The sequence below is a fragment of the Bos indicus genome, chromosome 23 (genome assembly GCF_029378745.1).
Source record: "Bos indicus isolate NIAB-ARS_2022 breed Sahiwal x Tharparkar chromosome 23, NIAB-ARS_B.indTharparkar_mat_pri_1.0, whole genome shotgun sequence".
Taxonomy (NCBI): Eukaryota; Metazoa; Chordata; class Mammalia; order Artiodactyla; family Bovidae; genus Bos; species Bos indicus.
Genome location: NC_091782.1, coordinates 362,843 through 390,668, shown reverse-complemented (window position 1 = coordinate 390,668; position 27,826 = coordinate 362,843). Strand labels below are relative to the sequence as shown.

Genomic DNA, 27,826 nt, shown 5'->3' with positions numbered 1-27,826 from the left:
TTTTAATGAGAAAAAATGTAATTTTCTTGATGACTTTACTGAAATATACTTCAGAAGAGGTTACAATACTCTTATTACAAGCTACAACAATTTTAATTAAATGTAAGTATTTTTGTTAAATACTTTTCAAGATTCTTATTTAAATTAAAGAAGTCTTCAGTAAGTCAATCTATAAAGACAATATGGCTTCTGGTGAGTTGTTTAAATTAAGTGATTTGCTTTCATTCTGATGTGGGAAACTCTGAAATTAACAATAATTTTGGCAGAGAAGCACCTATGCAACCCCAGTTGCAATGAAATGGTATTCATTTAATTCATTTAAGGGTAAGAATATAAGATATTGAACTTATTTCTTATATCTTTAATATTTATGGGATGCATTTAGTTTTGAACTTTGCTTATATAGCTGAATGATGTCTTTGATGGACATTCAAATAGTAGTATTTGTTTTCAATTAAAAATAAAAAATAGGGAAATATTAAAGATAAATCTATAAAACTGTAGAGAAATATGTCAGACTTCACATTAATATTTTTGAGTTTAAAATCATGCAGGTGAAAGCAAGTTGGAGCAATACAGCAAATTTGAGTTCTGAATTAAACCCCAAAGTAGTCTAAAATATGTTGCCTGGTATTTGATATAAAAGGCCATAATGCTTTTATATACCAAAATGTGTGTGTGTTGTGCACAAAAATAAAAATTCCTGCAGTGAGTAAAGTGAAAGAAGTAGCTATCAATGCAGTGATACTGTGCATGCTAAGTCACTTCAGTCCTTTCTGACTCTTTATAAACACACCTATGGACTATAGCCTGCCTGGCTCCTCTGTCCATGGGATTCTCCAAGCAAGAATACATACACTCCTCCAGGGGATTTTCCCAACCTAGGGATAGAACCCGTGTCTCATGTCTACTGCATTGGTAGTTTAGTTCTTTGAGACATCACAGAAATCCAGACAGAAGCGTTCAGATTGAAGGTAATTTGTATGGAGATGATTTTGAATATGGGTAAGTATTTGAGTATGATTTTAAACTAAGAATGAATGAAAATTAGTCCTGAAGGATGGCTGTAGGTAGGGTAAATAAAGATGGCCGCTGAGTAGATGGGTGGTAGCTAGCAATAGAGATGGGAGTATACTTTGAAGAATATGTTCATTTTGCCCTAATTACATTTTTTCACAGCTTTAACCTTGGATGGAAAAGAAATCATAGAGATACAGACAAAGACAGGGAAAAATGGACAAAACAAAGCTTATGCCTTGATGGCTTGAGACATTAATGGAAATGTGCAGCTAAGAAAGAACCATTAGAAAATAATTAAGTAAGAAAAAGATTTCCTCCATGTATGCATTTTTTCTACTTCTTAATCACTATTTGCACCATTTCAGACTTCATAAAATTATAGGGAGTGCTACATTGTAGAATATTTTGAGGTCATATATTTCAAATTCAAAGTAAACATGAACAACAGCATTAGAAATACAAGAGAGGAAACTAAATTTGGTGGGGGCCATTTATTACATGTGAAATTAAAGTCTTAAATTTTTAGAAAATAATTAAAGTTGGGTTTCCCTGATAGCTCAGCTGGTAAAGAATCTGCCTGCAATGCATGGGACCCCAGTTCAATTCCTGGGTCAGGAAGATCTGCTGGAGAAGGGATAGGCTATCCACTCAAGTATTTCTGGTCTTCCCTTGTGACTTAGCTGGTAAAATATCTGCTTGTAATATGGGAGACCTGGGTTCAATCCCTGGGTTAGGAAGATTCCCTGGAGAAGGGAATAGCTATCCACTTCAGTATTCTAAACTAGATTTGGTGGGGTGGGGGGGGGGGGGGCATTTATTACATGTGAAATTAAAGTCTTAAACGTTTTAAAAAATAATTCATTAATTTAAGTTATATTTTATACAAATTGTGCAGTAAAAACAAATTCTTGTAATAGAATTATATTCTCTAGGTAAGCTTTCAGAGAGCTTAACTTGTGAGAGACATATTAATAAGTGACTGAGGTTAAATTTGAAGGCAAGTTCACTTGATTAAAGAGTCTAGATTGTTAACACGACATCATTCATATTCTCTAGGAGATACAATATGTGACCTTTTACCAAGGATTGGCCAGTTAGTGAAATCATTAAGGGAACATAAACTGGAGGCTTCTCTGATGAGGTGGGTGCTGAATCTCAGTTGTGTGACTGGAGACTCCATGGACTGTAGTCTGCCAGACTCTTCCGTCCATCAGATTTCACCAGCAAGGATACTGGAGTGGGTTTCCAGTTCTTTCCCCTGGGGATATTTCTGACCCAGGGATTGAACTCATGTCCCTTGCATCACCTGAACTATCAGGAGGATTCTTTACCACCGCACTACCTGGGAAGCTGCCGGGAGCCGGCATATTGCATATTCGGTGCATATTGCATATTGCATATTGAGTGCAGCACTTTCCACAGCATCATCTTTCAGGATCTGGAATAGCTCAACTGGAATTCTATCACTGCCGGAAGCCAGCGTGAGGAACCCCGCCCATGACAAAGGTCATGAGGAAGGAGGCTCGGCATACGCAAAGGCGGGATCGAGCCTCAGGAGTCTCCCTGGAAATTCTCGAGCAATCTACCCCCAAAACCAGAGTCTGCCTACTTTCTGCTTTGTGCTTTCACCTACACCTCTGATTTACGGGGGGCTGTCCCCCACTACCCCTCTCTGAAAAAAAGAGTTAGCTTACAGATCCAGTTAATAAGTCCTGGGTGTGACAGTGTTTCAACCTACAAACTCCTTTGGAAGTCCTCTAGCCTGCCTGAATAGGTTTTTTCCAGCCACATGTGATTGTTCAGAGCCTCCCAACTGTGAGAGGCAGGAGATGTTCTAAATTGTCTAAACACAGATTCTTTTGAGTAGTTAAAAGATTGATTAGAAATTGTATTGGTGAAGGGTTTTTCACTTATTGGGCCAATGTTTGCTGCTAAGTCTCCATACCCCTTACCTACTGTGTCCTTGGCAGTGTATTGATTGATATAATGGGTGTATAGAAATGTAAGTAGTAGCCTCAATGTTTGTAACCTTGGACGCTTGAGTTAATTCTTTTCTTGATTGAGCTCACCTCACCTTTGCCCTATAGGAATGCAACTCTATCCAATGCTTTTTGGAGACTGGTGCCTGACTTTAGAATAATCGCCTGACTTTGGAATAATCACCTTTAGAGAAAAATAAGTTTCTTAAAATGTTAACAGGCCTCCTGGCCAGAAGATGATGTAAATCACCTGAACTTTTGCATATGATAAGTTTGAAAGCCTGGCTTCGATTAGAACCAGGAACTGCTGTCCTTGCATGACTCCACCCCTTCCCCCATTATCCTCTATGCACAACTTAAGGTATAAACTACTTTGAAAAATAAAGTACACTCCTTTTTGTTCACCGAAATTTGGTCTCCCCATGTCGTTCTTTCTTTCACCTTCTGGCTGAATTTTTCCTCTGAGGCGGGGAAGCTCGTCAAGCCCACTAAATTTGCCTGGGCTTCTAAGATCCGACTGGGGAGGCCTTAGTGTCTCCTGTCCTTCGGGAGAATGGGAGGAAGCCTGCGGCCTTCATAGGTGACATTAATCCCCTGCTTTGGAATTTTATTCAGCCTCTTTTCTTGACTGAATTTTCCTACTGAGCTATCCTTATTTCAGCCGCTTTTCTCCACTAAATTTCCTCACTGAGCTATCCTCATTCTATTACTCTATATCCTTAATTAACGTTTAATTAAGCAATTGTTTCCTGATCTTCGCCTACGCTGTCTCTCCTTCGAATACCCTGGATCAGCCGGGGCTGGTCCCTGGCAGGAAGCCTTTTTCTGATTGGAGAGCACTAAAGAAAAGTGAGAGAAAAACAGAGGACATCTTGAGCAGGTAGAATGGCATGAACAAACAAAAATTTGCAAGTGTAATAAACAAATTCAATTAAATGAAGCTAAAGAAAGGAATTATCCATGTGGAGAAAAGGGAGACAGAGCTGAGAAGTTTGGAAAATTCAAACAAGGACATTTTCTGAGTCACCGTGACACTCAGTTCTTCCCAGTCCATCCTTTCCTTGCCCCTCCATCAGAAACTGACTTCCACTCTCCACACCTGTAGACACACGGTATACCATTTGGGCTCCAAACGTGTCTTATTTGCATTCCTGGGAAATCTCAGACTTCACCACTGCAAACCAGTCTCCTTTCCAGGCTCAGGGAAAAAAAAAAAAAATACCCTCTATTTCTGTCATATCTGCTTGCTTAGGGTGAACTCTGGTTTTCTCTGGCAGAAAGCACAGTGATGGATGAAATAAATCAGAGTGCTGGAATCACCTTCATCCTCTCTGACTCCAGGTGCCCCTATTCTTGGTCTTCTTTGCTGTCTATACAGTCTCTGTGATGGGGAACCTGGGTATGATTTTGATCATCAGAATCAATCCCAAACTTCATACCCACATGCATTTCTTTCTCAGCCATCTCTCCTTTCTTGACTTTTGTTACTCTTCTATAACCACACCCAAACTCTTAGAGATCTTGGTTGTGGACACAAGGACTATCTTTTAAGTGGGCTGCATGATGCAATTCTTCTTTGGTTGCACACTTGTGATTAAAGAAGTGTTTATGCTAGCGGTGATGGCCTATGACCAGTTTGTGGCTGTTTGTAACCCCCTGCTATACACAGTTGCTGTGTCTCTTAAGCTCTGCAGCCTCCTGGTCACTGGAACCTACACATGGGGTGGAATGTGTTCCTTGACAATCACATGTTCTCTTTTGGAGCTGTCCTTCTGTGGTTCTAATGTCATACATCACTTTGTCTGTGAGTATTCTGCCATCATCTCTGCCTCTTGCTCTAACTCTTATTTCAGTCAGATGACATGTTTTATGATTTCTACTCTCAATGAGGTATGTTGCCTCCTGACTATTCTCGCCTCCTATATTTTCATAGTTGTCACAATCATCAAGATGCCTTCAGCTGGTGGATTCCAAAAAGCCTTCTCCACATGTGCCTCCCACCTGACTGCCATCACCATTTTCCATGGGGTCATCCTTCTTCTCTACTGTGTACCCAACTCCAGAAGCTCATGGATCTTCATCAAAGTAGCCACTGTGCTTTTCACAGTAGTGATCCCCATGCTAAATCCCCTATCTACAGCCTTAGAACTAATGATGTGAAGGAGTCTATCAGAAAATTAGTCAACACCAAAATGTTTTCTAACCCAATGTAATTTTGAGTGAGAAGAGAGATAGAGGAGAGCACTTTCTTAAATGTGCTTTATACAGTGTGTTGATGAATATTACATTTTCTTCAAATGTGTGCTTATTCGCTGATTAGTGTGATCTTTGTGACCCCTTCTCTGTCCATGGGGAATCTCCAGGTAAGAATACTGGAGTGGGTTGCCATGCTCTCTTCCAGGGGATCTTCCCAAGCCAGGGATGGAACTCATGTCTCCTGAAGTGGATGTTGATTCTTTAGTGACTGAGACACAATGGGATACAATCTCTTGAGAAAATTATATATATATAATCACATTGCAGTTTTATATATAAACTGCAATGTGATTTTAAAATATCCCTTCAGTTTAAAAGAAAAAAGAAATAAAATTATGTTTCTGTCTCACTTTCAGAGTGTTATAGGAAAAATAATGATCATCTAACGCTGTCCATGGGCTTCCCTGGCGGCACAGATGGTAAAAAACCTGCCTGCAATATGGGAGACCTGGGTTCTTTCCCTGGGTAGGGAAGATCCTCTAGAGGAGGGCATGACAAGGCACTCCAGTATTCTTGCCTGGAAAATCCACATGGACAGAGGAGCCTGGTGGACTACAGTCCATGGGGTTGCAAAGAGTCGGTTAAGACTGAGTGACTAAGCACAGCACAGCAAAAGGCTGTCCACATCCTAAAATCCTCAGAATTTGCAAATAATTTCTGTTCCATGTCTTCTTTCTTTCTTTTTTCTCTTCCTTTCCTTTCTCTTTTTCTCACTCTCAAATTATGAAATGTGATAAATAGGTAGACAAGTAATTCTGTATAATCATCCTGTATGTTACTTTCTCCAAGAATTTAAAGACATCTTCAGCTCTTGACAGCATTTCTGTAAGCATTTTTCTAGTCACTGTGCCTCTCTGATACCTCTAGGAGCAAACTCCATTGCTGTGTTCAAAACTTTGTCTTCTAACTGGAGAATAGGTTATTGAGAGTATAAAATTTAACTGCTGCTTTTGAAATTTGTTTTAATAAAATTTTAGAGTACATTCCCTTATGTCTGGCTAATCTGGCTCAGCATTTTGTTTTAAAAGAGTTTTTAAGTGATTGTAACAGTAGTTCCATTTTTATTGCTGAAGAATGTTCCATAAAACAAATATATTGATATGATAATGTTTATTCATACTAATGGACTTTGCCTATTTCCTCTTCCCTATTGAAGTATTATTGATTTACAGTGCTATAATAATTTTAGTGCACAATATAGTGATTCATTATGTTTTTAGACTATACACTATTAAAACTTAGTGGCTCAGTGGGTAAAGAACCTGCCTGCAATGCAGGCGACGCCAGAGATATGAGTTTGATTCCTGGGTGGGGAAGATCCCCTGAAGGAGTACATGGCAACCCAATCCCATGGGCAGAGAAGCCTGGTGGGCTACAGTCCATAGGGTCGCAAAGAGTTGGACATGACTGAAGTGACTGAGCATGGCACAGCATACAAAGGATAACAGCTAGAACTTACGGCGTGAGACAATGGTATCATTATAGCTTATATATTTTATACAGAGTATTTTATATACTTTATATTCCTAAATTGCCCCTCCTCCTTTCCTCTATAAAGTCTGCAAATAACAATTTTTGGAGAGAATTAGAGTAAAGAGAAACCTTGTACATTGTGGGTGAGAATGTAAATTGGTATAGCTAGTTGCATACTGTATGGAAAATAGTATGGAGTTTTGCACACACACGCACACAAACACACACACAAAGGCTAAATATAGAACTACCATATGAGCCAGCAATTTCACTCCTGGTTATTTCACCTTTTCTGTCTTTAATGGAAGTGCTGCATGACCATTGTTACACAAGTATGTGCTGCATTGCACATGAGCACTCACTGTGTGAGGTATGCCCCATCTCTGAATGTTCTGGATCAAAGGGAGCTTGTTTCTGATCTTTTGCTAGGTACCATCAAACAATTTTCCAAAATAGATGGATTAGTTTAAATTCCAATTATATTGCATGTGGGTTCTAATTATTGTCTATTCTTGCCAACATTTAATATTGTCATAGCAGACATTTTAATATTTTCAGGTTGGTGGATGAGTAGGGGTACTTCATTTTGATTATGAATTCAATTCCACTTTACTAATGTGGTTAAATTCCTATAATTTAGTTATTAGTCATTTGACTTGTCTTACTTCTTTGTGAAGGGCCTATTTAGGTTTTTTTTTAACCTATTTTTCTATTAGGTTTTTAATATTTTACTATGAAATATGTATTTCATTATGCATTCTAAATAAAAGTCCTTTGATACATGTATCATGAATATTTTCTCCTAGATTGTGGTGTGTCTATTCGCTCGGTTGGTGATGTATTTAGGTGCACACATTTCCTTATGTTTAATGAATTAATGTTTATCAAACTGTTTCTTTACATTAACTGCTTTTAATGTCTTAAGATCCACTTCTTACCTCCAAAATAATAAAGATATTCTCATATTTTATGTGCTAAATTATCACAAATCTCATACAGTATTATATTTTATATTCTACTTCCTCTATTTTCAATTTGAGTTTCTATTTTATCTTTTTACATTGATTTTTAAATTTATTTCAAACTGAAAGTAAATTTTTATGGGTATGACTATAAGCTGATTTTATATTTTGACTTAGCATATATTTACCAAAAAAGTACTTATTGAAAAATTCACTCATTTTAACACTGCCCTATGGTTCCAGAATATTCATAAAGTAAATATCAGTATATCTATAGTTCTGTTCCTAGACTTTCTGTATGCTTCTAGCTGTTTTATAATCAAAACTACCCTTCACTAACAGGCTTTGACATAAAGTTCAGCAACTCCTAAAACGTTACTCTTTATCTTGCAGCATGTTTAAGATCTTTTTTATCTTTACCTTTAAAACAAACTTTAGAATTATTCTTGAATAGATTTAGTGTAGAAATGCTCTAGAACTGTAGATCTATTTGCAGAGAATGATAAGTTTGCATCCTCAAGTCTTCCAAATCATAAGCATGCTACATTATTATGTTTATTTAGATCTACTTCATGTTTTACAATATAAGATATATCATATTTTTATAAAGTCCTTACATATATTTTAAAATTAATCTGGATGTGTGATTATTTTTCATACTATTTAAAATGTCATTTGTAAAATGTTTATTGTTTTGCAATTAGGATTCAATGCATTTTGGCAACTCTAACAATATTTCATAATAATTATATAATTTATTTGTAGATTATTTTGAATTTTCAACGTGCATATCATACAATCTCTAAACATTTTCTGGATATGTTATTTCCAATGTTATTCCTTTTATTTTTTCCTGTGTTTGGTTAACTCGCTGAAAACATTAGTACAAGGAAAGTATCAATACTTTTGTTTTTCAGTGAGTGAATGTTGAATTTATCAACCTAATTTCCCTCATTTTGACTCCTTTAATATTTTGATATGGTAACATATTTATAAAAATTTTCTAATGTCAAAATATGGGATTTTCCTAAGAAAATTACTATAAGCATTATGTATTTACTTTTTAATTAGTTGATTGGTTTAATGTGTTAATATTTTATGTATAATTTAAAATTCTGTGATCATTAGTAAGATTCTTCTGTAATTTTCTTTTGTTGTCCTTTACTTGTTAGTTTTTGCCATCAAGATTATATTTTTCTCTTAAAACAAAAATGATAGAGTCTTATTATTCAATTCAGTGGATATTATGTAGAAATTAACACAGTGAGTGATAGGGAGAAACACAAGGACTGTATTAATATCAAAACAACAACAACAACAACTGTAAGTTAATTGCTATTTAGTTCAGTTCAGTCGCTCAGTCATGTCTGACTTTTTGCAACCCCATGAATCACAGCACGCCAGGCCTCCCTGTTCATCACCAACTCCCACAGTTCACTCAAACTCATATCCATTGAGTCGGTGATGCCATCCAGCCATCTCATCCTCTGTTGTCTCCTTCTCCTCCTGCCCCCAATCCCTCCCAGCATCAGGGTCTTCTCCAATGAGTCAACACTTCGCATGAGGTGGCCAAAATATTGCAGTTTCAGGTTCAAAATCCCTCCTTCCAATGAACACCCAGGACTGATCTCCTTTGTAATGGACTGGTTGGATCTCCTTGAAATCTAAGGGACTCTCAAGAGTCTTCTCCAACACCACACTTCAAAAGCATCAACTCTTCGGTGCTCAGCTTTTTTCACAGTCCAACTCTTACATCCATACATGACTACTGGAAAAACCATAGCCTTGACTAGAAGGACCTTTTTTGGCAAAGTAATGTCTCTGCTTTTGAATATGCTATAAACGTTGGTCAAAAATTTCCTTCCAAGGAGTAAGCATCTTCTACTTTCATGGCTGTAATCATTATCTGCAGTTATTTCGGAGCCCAAAAAAAGAAAGTCTGACACTGTTTCCACTGTTTCCCCATCTATTTCCCATAAAGTGATGGGACCAGATGCCATGATCTTCATTTTCTGAATGTTGAGCGTTAAGCCAACTTTTTCACTCGCCTCTTTCACTTTCATCAAGAGGCTTTTTAGTTCCTCTTCACTTTCTGCCATAAGGGTGATACATCTGAATATCTGAGGTTACTGATATTTCTCCCAACAATCTTGACTGCAGCTTGTGCTTCTTCCAGCCAAACGTTACCCATGATGTACTCTGTATATAAGTTAAATGAGCAGGGTGTCAATATACAGCCTTGATGTACTCCTTTTCCTATTTGTAACCAGTCTGTTGTTCCATGTCCAGTTCTAACTGTTGCTTCCTGACCTGCATATAGGTTGCTCAGGAGGCAGGTCAGGTGGTCTGGTGTTAACATCTCTTTCAGAATTATCCACAGTTTATTGTGATCCACACAGTCAAAGGCTTTGTCATGGTCAATAAAGCAGAAATATATGTTTCTCTGGAACTCTCTTCCTTTTTCCATGATCCAGCAGATGTTGGCAATTTGATATCTGGTTCCTCTGCCTTTTCTAAAACCAGCTTGAACATCTGAAAGTTCACGGTTCATGTACTGCTGAAGCCTGGCTTGGAAAATTTTGAGCATTACTTTACTAGCGTGTGAGGTGAGTTTTACTAGCGCAATTGTGCGGTAGTTTGAGCAATGTTTAACTTTGCATTTCTTTGGGATTGGAATGAAAACTGACCTTTTCCAGTCCTTTGGCCGCTGCTGAGTTTTCCAAATTTGCTGGCACATTGAGTGCAGCACTTTCACAGCATCATCTTTCAGGATTTGAAATAGCTCCACTGGAATTCCATCACCTCCACTAGCTTTGTTCACAGTGATGCTTTCTTAGGCCCACTTGACTTCACATTCCAGGATGTATAGCTCTAGGTGAGTGATCATACCATCGTGATTATCTTGGTCATGAAGCTCTTTTTGTACAGTTCTTCTGTGTATTCTTGTCACCTCTTCTTAATATCTTCTGCTTCTGTTAGGTCCATACCATTTCTGTCCTTTATCGAGCCCATATTTGCATGAAATGTTCCTTTGGTATCCCTAATTTTCTTGAAGAGATCTCTAGTCTTTCCCATTCTGTTGTTTTCCTCTATTTCTTAGCTTTGATCACTGAGGAAAGCTTTCTTATCTCTCCTTGCTATTCTTTAGAACTCTGCATTCAGATGATTTTATCTTTCCTTTTCTCCTTTGCTTTTCATTTCTCTTCTTTTCACAGCTATTTGTAAGGTCTCCTCAGGCAGCCATTTTGCTTTTTTGCATTTCTTTTCCATGGGAATGGTCTTGATACCTGTCTCCTGTACAATGTTATGAACTTCTGTCCATAGTTCATCAGGCACTCTGTCTATAAGATCTAGTCCTTTAAATCTATTTTTCACTTCCACTGTACAATGGCTGGGCAGGTGCAGGAGGGCTGAGAGGAGCTACTCCATGTTCAAGGTCAAGGGGGGCTGCTGTGAGGAGATACCCCTAGCCCAAGGCAAGGAGCAGTGGCTGTGCTTTGCTGGAGTAGCTGTGAAGAGATACCCCACGTCCAAGGTAAGAGAAACCCAAGTAAGATGGAAAGTGTCATGAGAGGCATCAGAGGGCAGACACACAAACCATAATAACAGAAAACTAGTCAATCTAATCACACAGACCACAGCCTTGTCTAACTCAATGAAACTAAGCCATGCCATGTGGGACCACCCAAGATGGGCAGGTCATGGTGGAGAGGTCTGACGGAATGTGGTCCACTGGAGAAGGGAAGGGCAAACCACTTCAGTATTCTTGCCTTAAGAACCCCAGGAACAGTATGAAAAGGCAAAATGATAGGATACTGAAAGAGGAACTCCCAAGTTGGTAGGTGTCCAATATGCTACTGGAGATCAGAGGAGAAATACCTCCAGAAAGAATGAAGGGATAGAGCAAAAGCAAAAAAAAAAACAAAAAAAAAAAAAAAAAAAAACAAAAAACATTTGTGGATGTGACTGGTGATAGAAGCAAGGTCCGATGCTGTAAAGAGCAATATTGAATAGGAACCTGGAATGTTAGGTCCATGAATCCAGGCAAATTGGAAGTGGTCAAACCAGAGATGGCAAGAGCGAACATTGGCATTCTAGGGATCAGCGAACTAAAATGGACTGGAATGGGTGAATTTAATCTGATGACCATTATATCTACTACTGCAGGCAGGAATCCCTTAGAAGAAATGGAGTAGCCATCATGGTCAACAAAAGTGTCTGAAATGCCATACTTGGATCTAATCTCAAAAAAGACAGAATGATCTCTGTTTGTTTCCAAGGCAAACCATTCAGTATCACGGTAATCCAAGCCTATGCCCCAACCTGTAATGCTGAAGAAGCTGAAGTTGAATGTTTCTATGAAGACCTACAAGACCTTTTAGAACTAACACCCCAAAAAGATGTCCTTTTCATTATAGGGGACTGGAATATAAAAGTAGGAAGTCAAGAAACACCTGGAGTAACAGGCAAATTTGGCCTTGGAGTATGGAATGAAGCAGGGCAAAGGCTAATAGAGTTTTGCCAAGAGAATGCACTGGTCATAACACTCTCTTCCAACAACACAAAAGAAGACTCTAAACATGACATCCTGATGGTCAATACTGAAATCAGATGGATTATATTCTTTGCAGCCAAAGATGGAGAAGCTCTATACAGTCAGCAAAAACAAAAGCAGGACCTAACTGTGTCTCAGATCATGCACTTTTATTGCCAAATTCAGACTTAAATTGAAGAAAGTAGGGAAAACCACTAGACCATTCAGATATGACCTAAATCAAATCCTTTATGACTATACAGTGTAATCATTAGCTTTGGGATTAAAGAAAATATGTGACTAAGACAAAGACCCAGATGCCTTATCAACCTACTTAAGAATTAACTCTCTCAATATCATCCAAGGACATTTAATTAAATCTGTGAGTTCATCATATTCTCTACTGTGTATGCTCTTTCTTGAATTATGTTATATTTTTCCATAAATATATGTCTACTGCATTTAAGTCTTTAGGAAATAATTCTGCACTTATTATCTCTATTTTCTAAAATTACCTGGAGGGCTTGCAGAGCTAACTGCTTTCTAGACACTTATTGCTAAGTATTTCTGTCTGTTAACGTGGATAATACTGTACAAAGGATAGAAGCATACTAGGTTTGGGATTTTCCTTACTTACATTGTTCTTACATGCAAGGATAACTCATTGAAAAAATTTTGGTGGGTTTAATGATTTTCTAAGTAGGTTTAATTTTTGTTTTCCTTGTCTGATATTATCCATACTAGATTTTCATAATTAGAAATATTGGAAATTTCTTTTTTCTATTGACGTGTAGTTGGAATACAATATTATATTAGTTTCAGGTATATAGCTTAGTGATTCCATATTTTATATTCTCGATATATAGTTATAAAATATGGTCTATATTCTCTATTTGTACATCATATCTTGTATCTTACTTATTTTATATCTAATAGTTTGGTTACCAGCAGGGGGAGGCATGAGAGGGAGGCAAGATTTGTGAGTAAATCAGGGGGAAGTTTGTCATCTTGGTACCTGTCATGAGAGATTGTAGAGCCTAGCCCATCTTTCAACTGAACATTTCATTGTGACCTCAGTCAACATGAAGAAGAAAAACAATAGCAAAAAATGGATCAATGGTCATTATTTTAAGACATGTAATTTTGAAACAGTGTTTATTTAGCAAACGATAACTAGAACAGTAAGAGTAAATACATCAGAAAGAAACAGTTCCATAAAATATAAAGTATTTGAAAACCATTTATTCATATATATGACACAAAACATGTATCCAAAATATATGAAGCTTTTTTGTCAATAGTAAAAACAACAACAAAAATGAGCAAACTACTGAACAGATACTCTCATCAAAAAGGTATATGAAAAATAAGTTAAAACACAAAAACTTTCTCAGAATCATCAGTTACTAAGGCAATGACAACAGAGCCACAGTAAGATAATATAACACAAATGCTAAATGGACTAAAATTAAATACTGATCATAATTAATCTCTGCTTCATCTGATTTCTCATTGGGAAATTAACAGCAACAAAGGTTTTCTTGTTAGTTTTGATATTTTTCTCAGTTTGTTCTTTTACTTATTTCTATAAATCTGGGAAATTTATTATGCTAAAGTGTATATAAATGGTACATATTTTATATTGGAAAAGTGATCCTTAATGACAATTTTTGATGCCTTTTATACGTCACTGTCATTCTTGGTTCATCTCTGCTTCATCTGATTTCTCATTGGGAAATTAACAGCAACAAAGGTTTTCTTGTTAGTTTTGATATTTTTCTCAGTTTGTTCTTTTACTTATTTCTATAAATCTGGGAAATTTATTATGCTAAAATGTATATAAATAGTACATATTTTATATTGGAAAAGTGATCCTTAATGACAATTTTTGATGCCTTTTATACGTCACTGTCATTCTTGATTCTGAGGATCCCAATACTAAAATATCCCTGTACTCCTGTGGAGATATTGTTGAGGCAAAGCTTAAACCATAACCGATTTTTAATAGTTCTCCACTAAAATCCAGAAGGTGATGAGCTTGTTTCAAAAGAATTTTACTATGATTATTTGCTTTTCTATTACACATACAGTAGTGTAGAATTGTTTCTACACTACACATACAGTGTATGTGTATACAGTGCAATACACACTATGTATTACACATACAGTATGTAGAATTGTCCTTGATCACCTAATTCTATTCCTCTCCTTTCTAATTTCTCCCTCAGTTACTTCCACTTCTTACATGGTGTAAAAATCCCTTGAGTTACATTTTGTTCAGTCAGAACCTTGCTATACCTTTTTAACAGGGTTGCTCCTCAAAACCATGAAGACTACTTCTTCATGGTAGATCATTTTGATCTACTCCCACTCAACAACTGAAACCTGAATTTGGGTAGCTAGCTTATTATTACAAACTGGATAATCTGAAATATCTCACAATGCAATTTGTGTTTCATTAAAAATGAAGATCTTAAATAGTTTAAAAGCTTGTCTTAAGGAGAAAACATATCCCTCAGATTAAAGTAAGTGAGAAAAAAAAATCTATGCTTAGAGTTTTCCTTGTGCCTTGGTGACACTAAAACAATTCTATGTAGGCAAATATCACTCATATTAAGGTCTTCTTAGAATGTAGTTGTCTGGTCCCCACATCTGTAATGATATAGAATGCATGACATGGTTCTGAAATGAAGTATATCGTAGCTCTCTCCTGCTGTGAGAATGACTAGGAGAGCCAGTGGGTGTATAAAGGCAGTGTTGTTCCTCAAGCAAGGCAGCACTTTTAGTAACATAAAGATTAATAATATATTGAGAGACTCCAGAAAGTACACACTACATCAATTTTATAAATACAAAATGAACATTTGTACAAGAAACTTTTCTATTTAAAAATAAAAAATTAACAGTTTTCTACAGTCTCATAGTAAATGTACTCTGTTTATGGAAAGCCATTATTAGAGTATAATATACACATAGAAAAGGTATTTTCTGGATTTAGAAAAGGCAGAGGAACCAAAGATCAAATTGCCAATATCAGCTCGATCATCAGAAAAGCAAGAGAGTTCCAGAAAAACATATATTTCTGCTTTATTAACTATGCCAAAGCCTTTGACTGTGTGGATCACAATAAACTGTGGACAATTCTAAAAGAGATGGGAATGCCAGACCACCTTACCTGCCTCCTGAGAAACCTATATGCAGGTCAGGAAGCAAAAGTTAGAACTGGACATGGAACAACAGACTGGTTCCAAATAGGAAAAGGAGTACTTCAAGGCTGTATATTGTCACCCTGCTTATTTAACTTATATGCAGAGTACATCATGAGAAATGCTGGGCTGGAAGAACCACAAGCTGGAATCAAGATTGTCAGGAGAAATATCAATAACCTCAGATATGCAGATGGCACCACCCTTATGGCAGAAAGTGAAGAAGAACTAAAGATCCTCTTGATGAAAGTAAAAGAGGAGAATGAGAAAGTTGGCTTAAAGCTCAGCGTTCAGAAAACTAAATCATGGGATCTGGTCCCATTACTTCATGGGAAATAGATGGGGAAACAGTGGAAACAGTGGCTGACTTTAATTTTCTTGGCTCCAAAATCACTGCAGATGATGACTACAGCCATGAAATTAGTAGACACTTACTCCTTGGAAAGAAAATTGTGACCAACCTAGACAGACAGCATATTAAAAAGAGAGACATTCCTTTGCCAAGAAAGGTCTGTCTCATCAAGACTATGGTTTTTCCAGTGGTCATGTATGGATGTGAGAGTTGGACTGTAAAGAAAGCTGAACACTGAATAATTGATGCTTTTGAACAATGGTGTTGGAGAAGACTCTTGAGAGTCCTTTGGACTGCAAGGAGATCCAACCAGTCCATCCTATAGGAGATCAGTCCTGGGTGTTCATTGAAAGGACTGATGCTGAAGCTGAAACTCCAGTACTTTGGCCACCTGATGCGAAGAGCTGACTCATTTGAAAAGACCCTTATGCTGGGAAAGATTGAGGACAGGAGGAGCAGGGGACGACAGAGGATGAGATGGTTGGATGCCATCACCGATTCAATGGACATGGATTTGGGTGGACTCCAGGAGTTGGTGATGGACAGGGAGGTCTGGTGTGCTGCAGTCCATGGGTTTGCAAAGAGTCGGACATATGTGAGCGACTGAACTAATACACATAGAAGGGTTTCCCAGGTGGCTCTAGTGATAAAGAATCCTCCTACCAATGCAGGCGTCATAAAAGACTAGGGTTCAATCCATGGGTTGGGAAGATCCCCTTGAGAAGGACGTGGCAGCCCACTCCAGTATTCTTGCCTGGAGAATCCTTTGGACAGAGAAACTGGGCAGACTACAGTCCATAGGGTCATATAGAGTCAGACATGTCTGAAGCAACTTAGCATGAATGCATTAATAAATACATAAAATTTTAATCTAAAAATGTGTACTGCAAGAAAACTTTCAAAAATGGAAAGATTCCTACACCCAGAACCAGAAAAAAAGGCACATTGATAGATTCCCAGAAATCCTCCCTGCAGCCATCATAAATGATGTGCAATGTGATATGTTAGTTTGTATATTTTTGAGATATACAGTAGTGAAATCATAGAGCTTTTACTATTTTATTTCTTTTTTTTTTTATCAGTATTATATTTGTGAAATTTTTCTATGTTATCATATGCAGAAGTCATTAATTCATTCTCATTGTTTTATAGTTTTATTACACACAGACTGTGATAACATTGCTTATCTAATCTATATCAAGGGTCAGTGAACCTGACTCATAATGTTTTATTGGAGCTGGGGCATACTATTTATTTATATATTATGGGCATCTGCTTTTGTGATACAGGAAAAACTGTTTAGTTGTGACTAAAATTTATGGCCTAAACCCCTAAAATAAACACTATTAAATACTTCAAGGGCTTCCCAGGCGGTGCTAGTGGTAAGGAACCCACCTGCCAATGCAAGAGACAAGAGACACAGGTTTGGTCTCTTGCCTGGGAAGATTTCCTGAAGAAGGTCACAGCAACCCACTCCAGTATTCTTGCCTGGGGGATCCCATGGACAGAGGAGCCTGGGGGGTGACAGTCCATGGGGTCACAAAGAGTCAGACACAACTGAAGCCATTTAACATGCATACAAATACTTCAAAGAAAAGTTCTCAAGTCATGATCTAATGTGTTGAAACAAATTTGAACTGGTCCCATTTTTACATAATTTCAAATAACCCAATGGTGAATATTTCTGTACATGTATTTCAGTGGACATATTCATTCTTCACTTGGACATAATTCTAGGCGAGGTAATTTGGGGTTCTAGAACATTTATGTCCAGCTATAGTATTAATAGACTGACATGCTGCTTACTAAGTGCAGTGGCAATTCTCAATCTATCGCCAGTGAGTGAAAGCCATGGCTGATTCACATCCTCACCAGTGCAGTGAGGGATACTGCATTTGCTTACAATTTGCCATTTGGTTAGTCAGTTCAGTCGCTCAGTTGTGTCTGACCCTTTGTGACCCCATGAACTGCAGCATGTCAGGCTTCCCTGTCCATCTCCAACTCCCGGAGCTTATTCAAACTCATGTCGATTAAACTGAGGATGCCATCCTCTGTCGTCCCCTTTTCCTTCTGTCTTCAACATTTCCCAGCATCAGGGTCTTTTCCAATGAGTCAGTTCTTCACATCAGGTGGACAAAGTATTGGAGCTTCCTCTTCAGCATCAGTCCTTCCAATGAATATTCAAGACTAACTTCTTTTAGGATTGAATGATGTGCTCTCCTTGCATAATGCAATTTCTAACATTTTATTTATTTCAGTGCTAAATAGGTGGATATCCACTTTTGTGATGAGTCTATGAGTTTCTGAATATGAATAACAGAACACACAAAAGGGTCACATTTGAAAATGTTTGCCCTTCTGAAACTTATACTACTTAGATGGCTTCATGTCACCACTACTTTAGGTTAAACAGATTACATGTATCAAACAATTTCTTGTTTGAATATGAAGTGATTCTTTTGTTTTTTATTTTTTTGCATTTTCAAGTCCTTTCCAGTACTGGGGGTGAATTTACACAGAAGTAGAGGCATATTTTGTAGAGACAGATTGTACCAGCTGGAAAGGACCTTAGAGGTAATATAGCTGAAGCCTGTATTTAACTTCAGGGAACCTGGGGGATAGAAAGGAAGAGTGATGTGTTAAATTTAGAGTGGACTTGGATGTCTGGCCCATAGCATGTTTCTAACTAAAGAGAGAGGTGTTCAGGGAAGTCAAATGTTGCTGCCTCTGGCTATAACACAGAACCTCCTACTTACTGGTGTACTGAATATTATTCACGATTTATAATGAATATACCTGTTCAACCCATAACTAGTATGCTGTTATCTGTCTTCTATGTTAGACATTTACCCAAATCTAACATAGTTTTTGCCATATTTATACTTCATTATTTCAGTGGCATGGATGAAGGAATAGGTCAAGATATATGACTATAACATTAACACATGACACACTCATTGATAAATTGCATTTGGACAATGATATTTACCATCACACATTGCACTGGTTTTGTGAGAAGAATGTGGTGTTGAAAGATTAAATGGGAAAAGAATGACGACTATTGAAATAGATAGAGTGTTAATATAGTATATTAGTAAACCAATAATTAATGGCAAAACATTGAAACCGTGGGCTTTCCTTGTGGCTCAGCTGGTAAATAATCCGCCTGCAATGTGTGAGACCTGGGTTTGATCCCTGAGTTGGGAAGATCCCCTGGAGAAGGGAATGGCTACCCACTCCAGTATTCTGGCCTGGAGAAATCCATGGACTGTTTAGTCCATGAGGTGGCAAAGAGTCAGACACGACTGAATGCCTTTCACTCACTCGTTGACACCATATTTTATCTGACTTTAATATATTCCAGCCAATGTTTTCTGCCATGTTACTCCTCATAAGCAACAGTTCAAAAGAAGTTTGAGTAAATTAATAAATATAAATTAATAAAATATACCAGAAATAGAAACCTATAAATCTTTTATATTTTGGTGTTTTTACCAAAAGAACTATTCTTAATATGCCATAGTGTTTTACAAATACCATCATGAATAACAAAGGAATTTCATAGGCTTTATTTTTTCATTGTGAAATATTTTTACATAAGGGCATTTTACAATGGCAGCTGGAAAATGTAAGACCATCTGTGGCTTTTATTTACACAATTTTAATGTGTAAATAAGAGTGTTCTTCAGTAGTTTATGATATTGCAAATATATGATTGGATTGTAGCCTAGCTTTCTGAGCAAACTGATTCAGTGTTTTAGCCTTCAGGAAACCATATCAAAGTCAGATGTAACAGTCAAATATCAAAGAAGTTATAGCTTCTTACTTGCAGTGCAATTAACAAATACATGTATCTTTATAATAATATTATCTTAGTGTCCACAACAATTTTATGCACCTTTCAAAAAACTGTTGTGTATATGCATACAATATGTACACACTGTTGTGAGATGTATGGCTGTGTGTGTGTGTTAAGGTACTTACCAAATCTTCAGTTAATTTTGTGTTATTGAGATATAAGTAATAGCCAAAAAATTTGCCTACTGGTTTTAGGTAAATTCACATTTATTTATTTTATATCCCAGGCAAAATTCAGCGCTTGGTTAACAAGGATGGGATGCTCAGTTCTTTAGCAAACAATTCACACAAACAGAGTGATATAAAGCAATACCTTAAAGGTGATTGTAAACCATAGAAAGGTGGACATTTAACCAGGGTTGACAATGAGGAGAAAGGAAATAAAATTATCTTGGAAGAAGTGCAGAAGAATTGATACTTGATAACAACAGCACAATATTGTACTTTAACAAGTAGACAGCTATTATGCATGTCTTTAAAGTCTAATCTTTAGATATCTTATTTTTATCTAACTTTATTCAAATGTAATTGGCTAATACCATGTGTAATTATAAGTACCCCATGAGATATACGTATACATTGTGAAATGATTACCACAATAAGGTTGATTAACACATGCTTCACCTCACAGTGTTACCATTTTTAGTGTGGGTATAGTGAGGACTGTTAAGATCTACTTTTTTTCCCTCAAATTTATCAAGTTTTCATTATTTATAAATAGAGGCACCATATACATTTCAGTTCAGTTCAGTTCAGTTCAGTTACTCAGTCATGTCCGACTCTTTGCCACCCATGAATTGCAGAACACCAGGCTTCCCTATCTATCACCAACTCCTGGAGTTCACTCAAACTCACGTGCATCGAGTCAGTGATGCGATCCAGCCATCTCATCCTCTGTAGTCCCCTTCTCCTCCTGCCCCCAATCCCTCCCAGCATCAGTCTTTACCAATGAGTCAACTTTTCGCATGAGGTGGCCAAGTACTGGAGTTTCAGCTTTAGCATCATTCCTTCCAAAGAACACCCAGGACTGATCTCCTTTAAAATGGACTGGTTGCATCTCCTTGAAGTCCAAGGGACTCTCAAGAGTCTTCTCTGACACGACAGCTCAAAAGCACCAATTCTTCAGTGCTCAGCCTTCTTCACAGTCCAACTCTCACATCCATACATGACCACTGGAAAAGCCATAGCCTTGACTAGACAGATCTTTGTTGGCAAAGTAATGTCTCTGCTTTTGAATATGCTATCTAGGTTGGTCATAACTTTCCATCCAAGGAATAAGGTCTTTTAATTTCATGGCTGCAGTCATCATCTACAATAATTTTGGAGCCCCCAGAAAGAAAGTCTGACACTGTTTCCAGTGTTTCCTCATCTATTTCCCATGAAGTGGTGGGACCAGATGTCGTGATCTTCGTTTTCTGAATGTTGAGCTTGAAGCCAACTTTTTCACTCTCCTCTTTCACTTCCATCAAGAGGCTTTCTAGTTCCTCTTCACTTTCTGCCATAAGGGTTGTGTCATCTGCATGTCTCAGGTTATCGATATTTCTCCCGGCAATCTTGATACCACCTTGTGCTTCTTCCAGCCCAGCATTTCTCATGATGTACTCTGCATATAAGTTAAATAAACAGGGTTATAATATACAGCCTTGATGTACTCCTTTTCCTATTTGGAACCAATCTATTGTTCCAAGTCCAGTTGTAACTGTTGCTTCCTGACATGCATATAGGTTTCTCAGGAGGCAGGCCAGGTGTTCTGGTATTCCCATCTCTTTCAGAATTTTCCACAGTGTATTGTGATCCACACAGTCAAAGACTTTGGCATAGTCAATAAAGCAGAAAGAGATGTTTTTCTGGAACTCTCTTGCTTTTTCCATGATCCAGCAGATGTTGGCAATTTGATCTCTGGTTCCTCTGCCTTTTCTAAAACCATCATGAACATATGGAAGTTTATGGTTCACATATTGCTGAAGCATGGTTGGAGAATTTTGAGCATTACTTTACTAGCGTGTGAGATGAGTGCAATTGTGCGGTAGTTTGAGCATTCTTTGGCATTGCCTTTCTTTGGGATTGGAACGAAAACTGACCTTGTCCAGTCCGGTGGCCACTGCTGAGTTTTCCAAATTTGCTGGCATATTGAGTGCAGCACTTTCACAGCATCATCTTTCAGGATTTGAAATAGCTCCACTGGAATTCCATCACCTCCACTAGCTTTGTTCATAGTGATGCTTTCTAAGGCCCACTTGACTTCACATTCCAGGATGTCTTGCTCTAGGTCAGTGATCATACCATTGTGATTATCTTCGTCGTGAAGCTCTTTTTTTGTACAGTTCTTCTGTGTATTCTTGCCACCTCTTCCTAATATCTTTTGCTTCTGTTAGGTCCATATAATTTCTGTCCTTTATCGAGCCCATCTTTGCATCAAATGTTCCCTTTGTATCTCTAATTTTCCTGACGAGATCTCTAGTCTTTCCAGTTCTGTTGTTTTCCTGTATTTCTTTGCATTGATCGCTGAGGAAGGCTTTCTTATCTTTTCTTGCTATTCTTCAGAACTCTGCATTCAGATGCTTATATCTTTCCTTTTTTCCTTTGCTTTTAGTTTCTCTTCTTTTCACAGCTATTTGTTAGGCCTCCTCAGACAGCCATTTTGTTTTTTGGCATTTCTTTTCCATGGGGATGTTTTTGATCCCTGTCTCCTGTACAATGTCACGAACCTCATTCCATAGTTTGTCAGGCACTCTATTTTTTTTTTTTTTTTTTTTTTTGAGGGAAGACATTTTATTTATTTATTTATTTTATTTTATTTCTTTTTTTAATTTTATTTTATTTTTAAACTTTACATAATTGTATTAGTTTTGCCAAATATCAAAATGAATCCACCACAGGTATACAGGCACTCTATTTATCAGATCTAGGCCCTTAAATCTATTTCTCACTTCCACTGTATAATCAAGGCATTTGATTTAGGTCATACCTGAATGGTCTAGTGGTTTTCCCTACTTTCCTCAGTTTCAGTCTGAATTTGGCAATACTGAGTTCATAATTTGAGCCACAGTCAGCTCCCGCTCTTGTTTTTGCTGACTGTATAGAGCTTCTCCATCTTTGACTGCAAAGAATATAATCAATCTGATTTCGGTGTTGACCATCTGGTGATATCCATGTGTAGAGTCTTCCCTTGTGTTGTGGGAAGAGGGTGTTTGCTATAATCAGTGCGTGCTCTTGGCAAAACTTTATTAGCTTTTGCCCTGTTTCATTCCATACTCCAAGGCCAAATATGCCTATTACTCCAGGTGCCCCTTGACTTCCTACTTTTGCATTCCAGTCCCCTATAATGAAAAGGATATCTTTTGGGGTGTTAGTTCTAAAAGGTCTTGTAGGTCTTCATAGAACCATTCAACTTCAGCTTCTTCAGCGCTACTGGTTGGGGCATAGACCTTGATTACTGTGATATTGAATGGTTTGTCTTGGAAACGAACAGAGATTAGTCTGTAGTTTCCATTTCTTCTAAGAGATTCCTGACCACAGTAGTAGATATAATGGTCATTTGAATTAACTTCACCAATTCCAGTCCATTTTAATTTGCTGATTCCTAGAATGTTGATGTTCACTCTTGCCATCTCGTGTTTGACCACTTCCAATTTGCTTTGATTCATGGACCTAACATTCCAGGTTCCTATGCAATATTACTCTTTACAACATCAGACCTTGCTCCTATCACCAGTCACATCCACAACTGGGTATTGTTTTTGCTTTGGCTCCATCCCTTCATTCTTTCTGGAGTTATTTCTCCACTGATCTCCAGTAGCATATTGGACACCTACCAACTTGGGAGTTCCTCTTTCAGTATCCTATCATTTTGCCTTTTCATACTGTTCATGGGGTTCTCAGGGCAAGAATACTGAAGTGGTTTGCCATTCCATTCTCCAGTGGACCACATTCTGTCAGACCTCTCCACCATGACCTGCCCGTCTTGGGTGGCCCCACATGGCATGGCTTAGTTTCATTGAGTTAGACAAGGCTGTGGTCTGTGTGAGTAGATTGTGATTTTGTGTGATTTTCTGTGGTTTTGGTTTCTGTGTGTCTGCCCTCTGATGCCCTCTCACAGCACCTCCCAACTTACTTGGGTTTCTCTTACCTTGCACATGGGATATCACTTCACGGCTGCTCCAGCAAAGCACAGCCACTGCTCCTTACATTGGACGACGGGTATCTCCTAACAGCCGCCCCTCCTGACCTTGAACGTGGAGTAGCTCCTCTCAGCCTTCCTGTGCTCATGCAGCCACCTCTGCTTGAACGTGGGGTTCACTAATGGAAAAACCATAGCCTTGACTAGATGAACCTTTGTCGACAAAGTAATGTCTCTGCTTTTTAATATGCTATCGAGGTTGGTCATAACTTTCCTTCCCAAGAGTAAGCGTTTTTCTTTTTTTTAATTTCATGGCTAAAATCACCATCTGCAGTGATTTTGGAGCCCCCAAAAAGAAAGTCTGACACTGTTTCCACTGTTTCACCATCTATTTCCCATGAAGTGATGGGACCATATGCCATGATCTTAGTTTTCTGAATGTTGAGCTTTAAGCCAACTTTTTCACTCTCCTCTTTCACTTTCATCCAGAGGGTTTTTAGTTCCTCTTCACTTTCTGCCATAAGGATGGTGTCATCTGCATATCTGAGGTTATTGAAATTTCTTCTGGCAATCTTGATTCCAGATTGTGCTTCTTCCAGCCCAGCATTTCTCATGATGTACTCTGCATATAAGGTACATAAGCAGGGTGATAATATACCGCCTTGATGTATTCTTTTTCCTATTTGGAACCAGTCTGTTGTTCCATGTCCAGTACTAACTGTTGCTTCCTGACCTGCATATAGGTTTCTCAGGAGGCAGGTGAGGTGGTCTGGTATTCTCATCTCTTTCAGAATTTTCCACAGTGTATTGTGATCCACACAGTCAAAGGCTTTGGCATAGTCAATAAAGCAGAAAGAGATGTTTTTCTGGAACTCTCTTGCTTTTTCCATGATCCAGCAGGTGTTGTTAATTTGATCTCTTGTTCCTTTGCCTTTTCTAAAACCAGCTTGAACATTTGGAAGTTCACGGTTCACATACTCCTGAAGCCTGGCTTGCAGAATTTTGAGAATTACTTTACTAGTGTGTGATATGAGTGCAATTGTGTGGTAGGTCATTCTTTGGCATTGCCTTTCTTTGGGATTGGAATGAAAACTGACCTTTTCCAGTCCTTTGGCTGCTGCTGAGTTTTCCAAATTTGCTGGCATATTGAGTACAGCACTTTCACAGCATCATCTTTCAGGATTTGAAATAGCTCCACTGGAATTCCATCACCTCCACTAGCTTTGTTCATAGTGATGCTTTCTAAGGCCCACTTGACTTCACATTCCAAGATGTCTGGATCAAGGTGAATGATCACAGCATCATGATTATCTTGGTCGTGAAGTTCTTTTTTGTACAGTTCTTCTAGATTCCCCCTAAATTATTCATCAAATAACAAAGTTTGTACACTTTTACCATTATCACCAATTTCCCCTACCTTTCAGGCCCTAGAAACATTCAACTCACTGTGTTTCTATGAATTTCATCTTTTTTTTTTTTTTTTTTTTTTGACTATAGCACTCAGCTTGCCATGATCTTAATTCCCTTATCAGGGATTAAACTGAACCCAGATAATGAAAGTATTGAGTTCTAATCACTGGGCTGCCAGGGAATTTATGAATTTTACCTTTTAGATTTTACATATATGTGAGATATATAGTATTTTTCTTCCTCTGTATTAATATTTCATTTAGCACATAACCTCACAGTTCTTCCTTGTTGTAGCAAACATGACTTCATAAAAATATGGACGTATGCACTTCATTTCAGTTGGGTTCAGTCGCTCAGTTGTGTCCAACTCTTTGCAACCCCATGGACTTCAGCATGCCAAGCCTCCCTGTCCACCACCAATGCCCGGAGTTTACTTAAACTCCTGTCCATTGAGTCAGTGATGCCATTTCAAGATTTGAATACCTGTCAGATCTTCTGACTACAACCTTTTCATTTCCCAGATTGAATCTTTTTAAAATTTTACTGTAGATCTCTATCCAAAGTAGCTTTTCTTTCTGACTAGTTTTACATATTTTTGTTTTGAAATTATAGTCCTTTATGTTTTATTTCATGATGAATTTGAGGCCAATTATGAATTACTTGACTGTTTTTTAAATTTGTTTTTAGTACTAACTTCAGTAGTGCATAAATTATAAAATCTACAATAATATATAAAAAGGCTACAGGCTCAAAGATCATTGAGTAACTGCACAATAAATCTTAGTGCAATTTAAAACAGTGTTTGAATTAAACAATGAACAAAAAATACTACAATGGAAAAGACAGTAAAGTTTTTCACATAGACAAAGTGCCATATGTATATATATGTATATGTGTGTTTGTGTGTATATATATACATATATATAAATCCTTAAAGCATTGTGAAACATAACATGTGGGAAAACAAAATTAGGATTTAATACAAATATCACTTTAAAAATTTGAGAAATTATTCTCAATTATCCTATCATTTAATTTTAGTAAATCAACAATAAATATATGCATATGAATGCATATGTGTACACAAATGCTTAATACAAATAATTAAAACCATTTATTTTTCAATTTTTCCAAGGCCTGTTTCACATCTTCATTCCTTAGGCTGTAAATCAGAGGGTTTAACATGGGAATCACAAGGGTTTTAAACAATGAGGTCATTTTGTCTTCATCTAGAGAGTATGAAGAACTCAACCTGAAATACATAAAGAGCAGAGTTCCCTGGAAAATTGCCACAGCAGTTAGGTGGGAGGTACAAGTGGAGAAAGCTTTAAAGCTCCCTTCAGCAGAGTAGATCTTCAAGACCGATAGGATGATATAACAATAAGAGACAAGGACTCCTGGAATGCAGCTTAATTCAAAAAAGCCAAAAATCATGAATATCACTAACTCATTGACCTGTGTGTCTGAGCAAGATATCAACAGGAGAGGAGGAACATCACACAAAAAAGTGGTTAATCTTATTTGACCCACAGAAGCATAAATGGAATGCCAATGTTGTGTTTATCAAAGCATCTATCATTCCCACCAGGTAAACCCCAACCATGAGCAGGGGATACACCCCGCTGGACATGCTGACTGCATAGAGCAAGGGGATGATGACGGCCTTGTACTGGTCATGGCCATCACTGCCAGCAGGAGACACTCAGAATCTACAAAGGTACAGAGAACCAAGAATTGCAGAGGACAGCCATAGGAGGAGATTGATTCGATCTTGGCAAATAGGTCTACCGGCATCTTAAGGTCGATGACTGTGGAATAGCAGAGGTCACAGAAGGAGAAGGGGCTGAAGAAAAAGTACATGTGTGTGTGCAGCTGGGGATCCATCCTAATCAGGATTATCATTCCAAGATTTGCCATAAGATTGATGAGATAAACAAGGAGAAACATTGTAAATAGGATCACTTTGTTCTCAGTGTTATCAGTAATTCCCAAGAAAATAAATTCAGTCGAGGAGGAGCAATTCTCTCTTTCCATTCTTGTTAGATCTTGTGTAAACTTTTGAGAAAGTTATCAAGAAAATCACACATGCATGTTTAATGCTTCTGCACATCTAAAAAAAAAAAATCATAAGGTAGAGCATGTTTTTTTTTTCTTAATTGTCTTTTTATACTTAGAAAATAATCCAGTCTTGTACCTACTCTTTAAAGAGACATAGCTGTCTATTATGCAACAATAAAAGGCATAGGAGGAAGACCTTTGAGAACGTTTCAAGTCAATCTAGATGCCATTCATGAGATTTGCTACTTTCTACAAACTCTTCTCTGAGTCTTACTTTTCTTATATCAGAAAGTAAAGCTGGATGGATTTACCTTTCTTCAATCTTTAAAATCACATGGAAGAGACACCAGTGTTAGCAAGACCAGATTCTAAGACTTAGGACTGAGCTTTCCCTTTGTTTAAAAATATGTACTTGGGGCTGGTGCACTGGGATGACCCAGAGGGATGATACAGGGAGGGAGAGGGGAGAGGGGTTCAGGATGAGGAACACGTGTACACCCGTGGTAGATTCATATTGATGTGTGGCAGAACCAATACAATATTTTAAAGTAATTAGCCTCCAATTAAAATTAAAAAAAAAATAAAAAATGTTCACTTG

The 27,826-nt window shown here is 37.6% G+C and overlaps 2 pseudogenes; one reads left to right on the top strand and one right to left on the bottom strand.

Moving 5' to 3' along the window:
* Positions 1 to 3,940: 3,940 nt before the first annotated feature.
* On the top strand, positions 3,941 to 5,159 carry LOC139179034 (olfactory receptor 1165-like; annotated as a pseudogene).
* Positions 5,160 to 26,274: 21,115 nt separating this feature from the next.
* LOC109569375 (olfactory receptor 5W2-like) lies at positions 26,275 to 27,204 on the bottom strand (annotated as a pseudogene).
* Between the last annotated feature and the right edge of the window lie 622 nt (positions 27,205 to 27,826).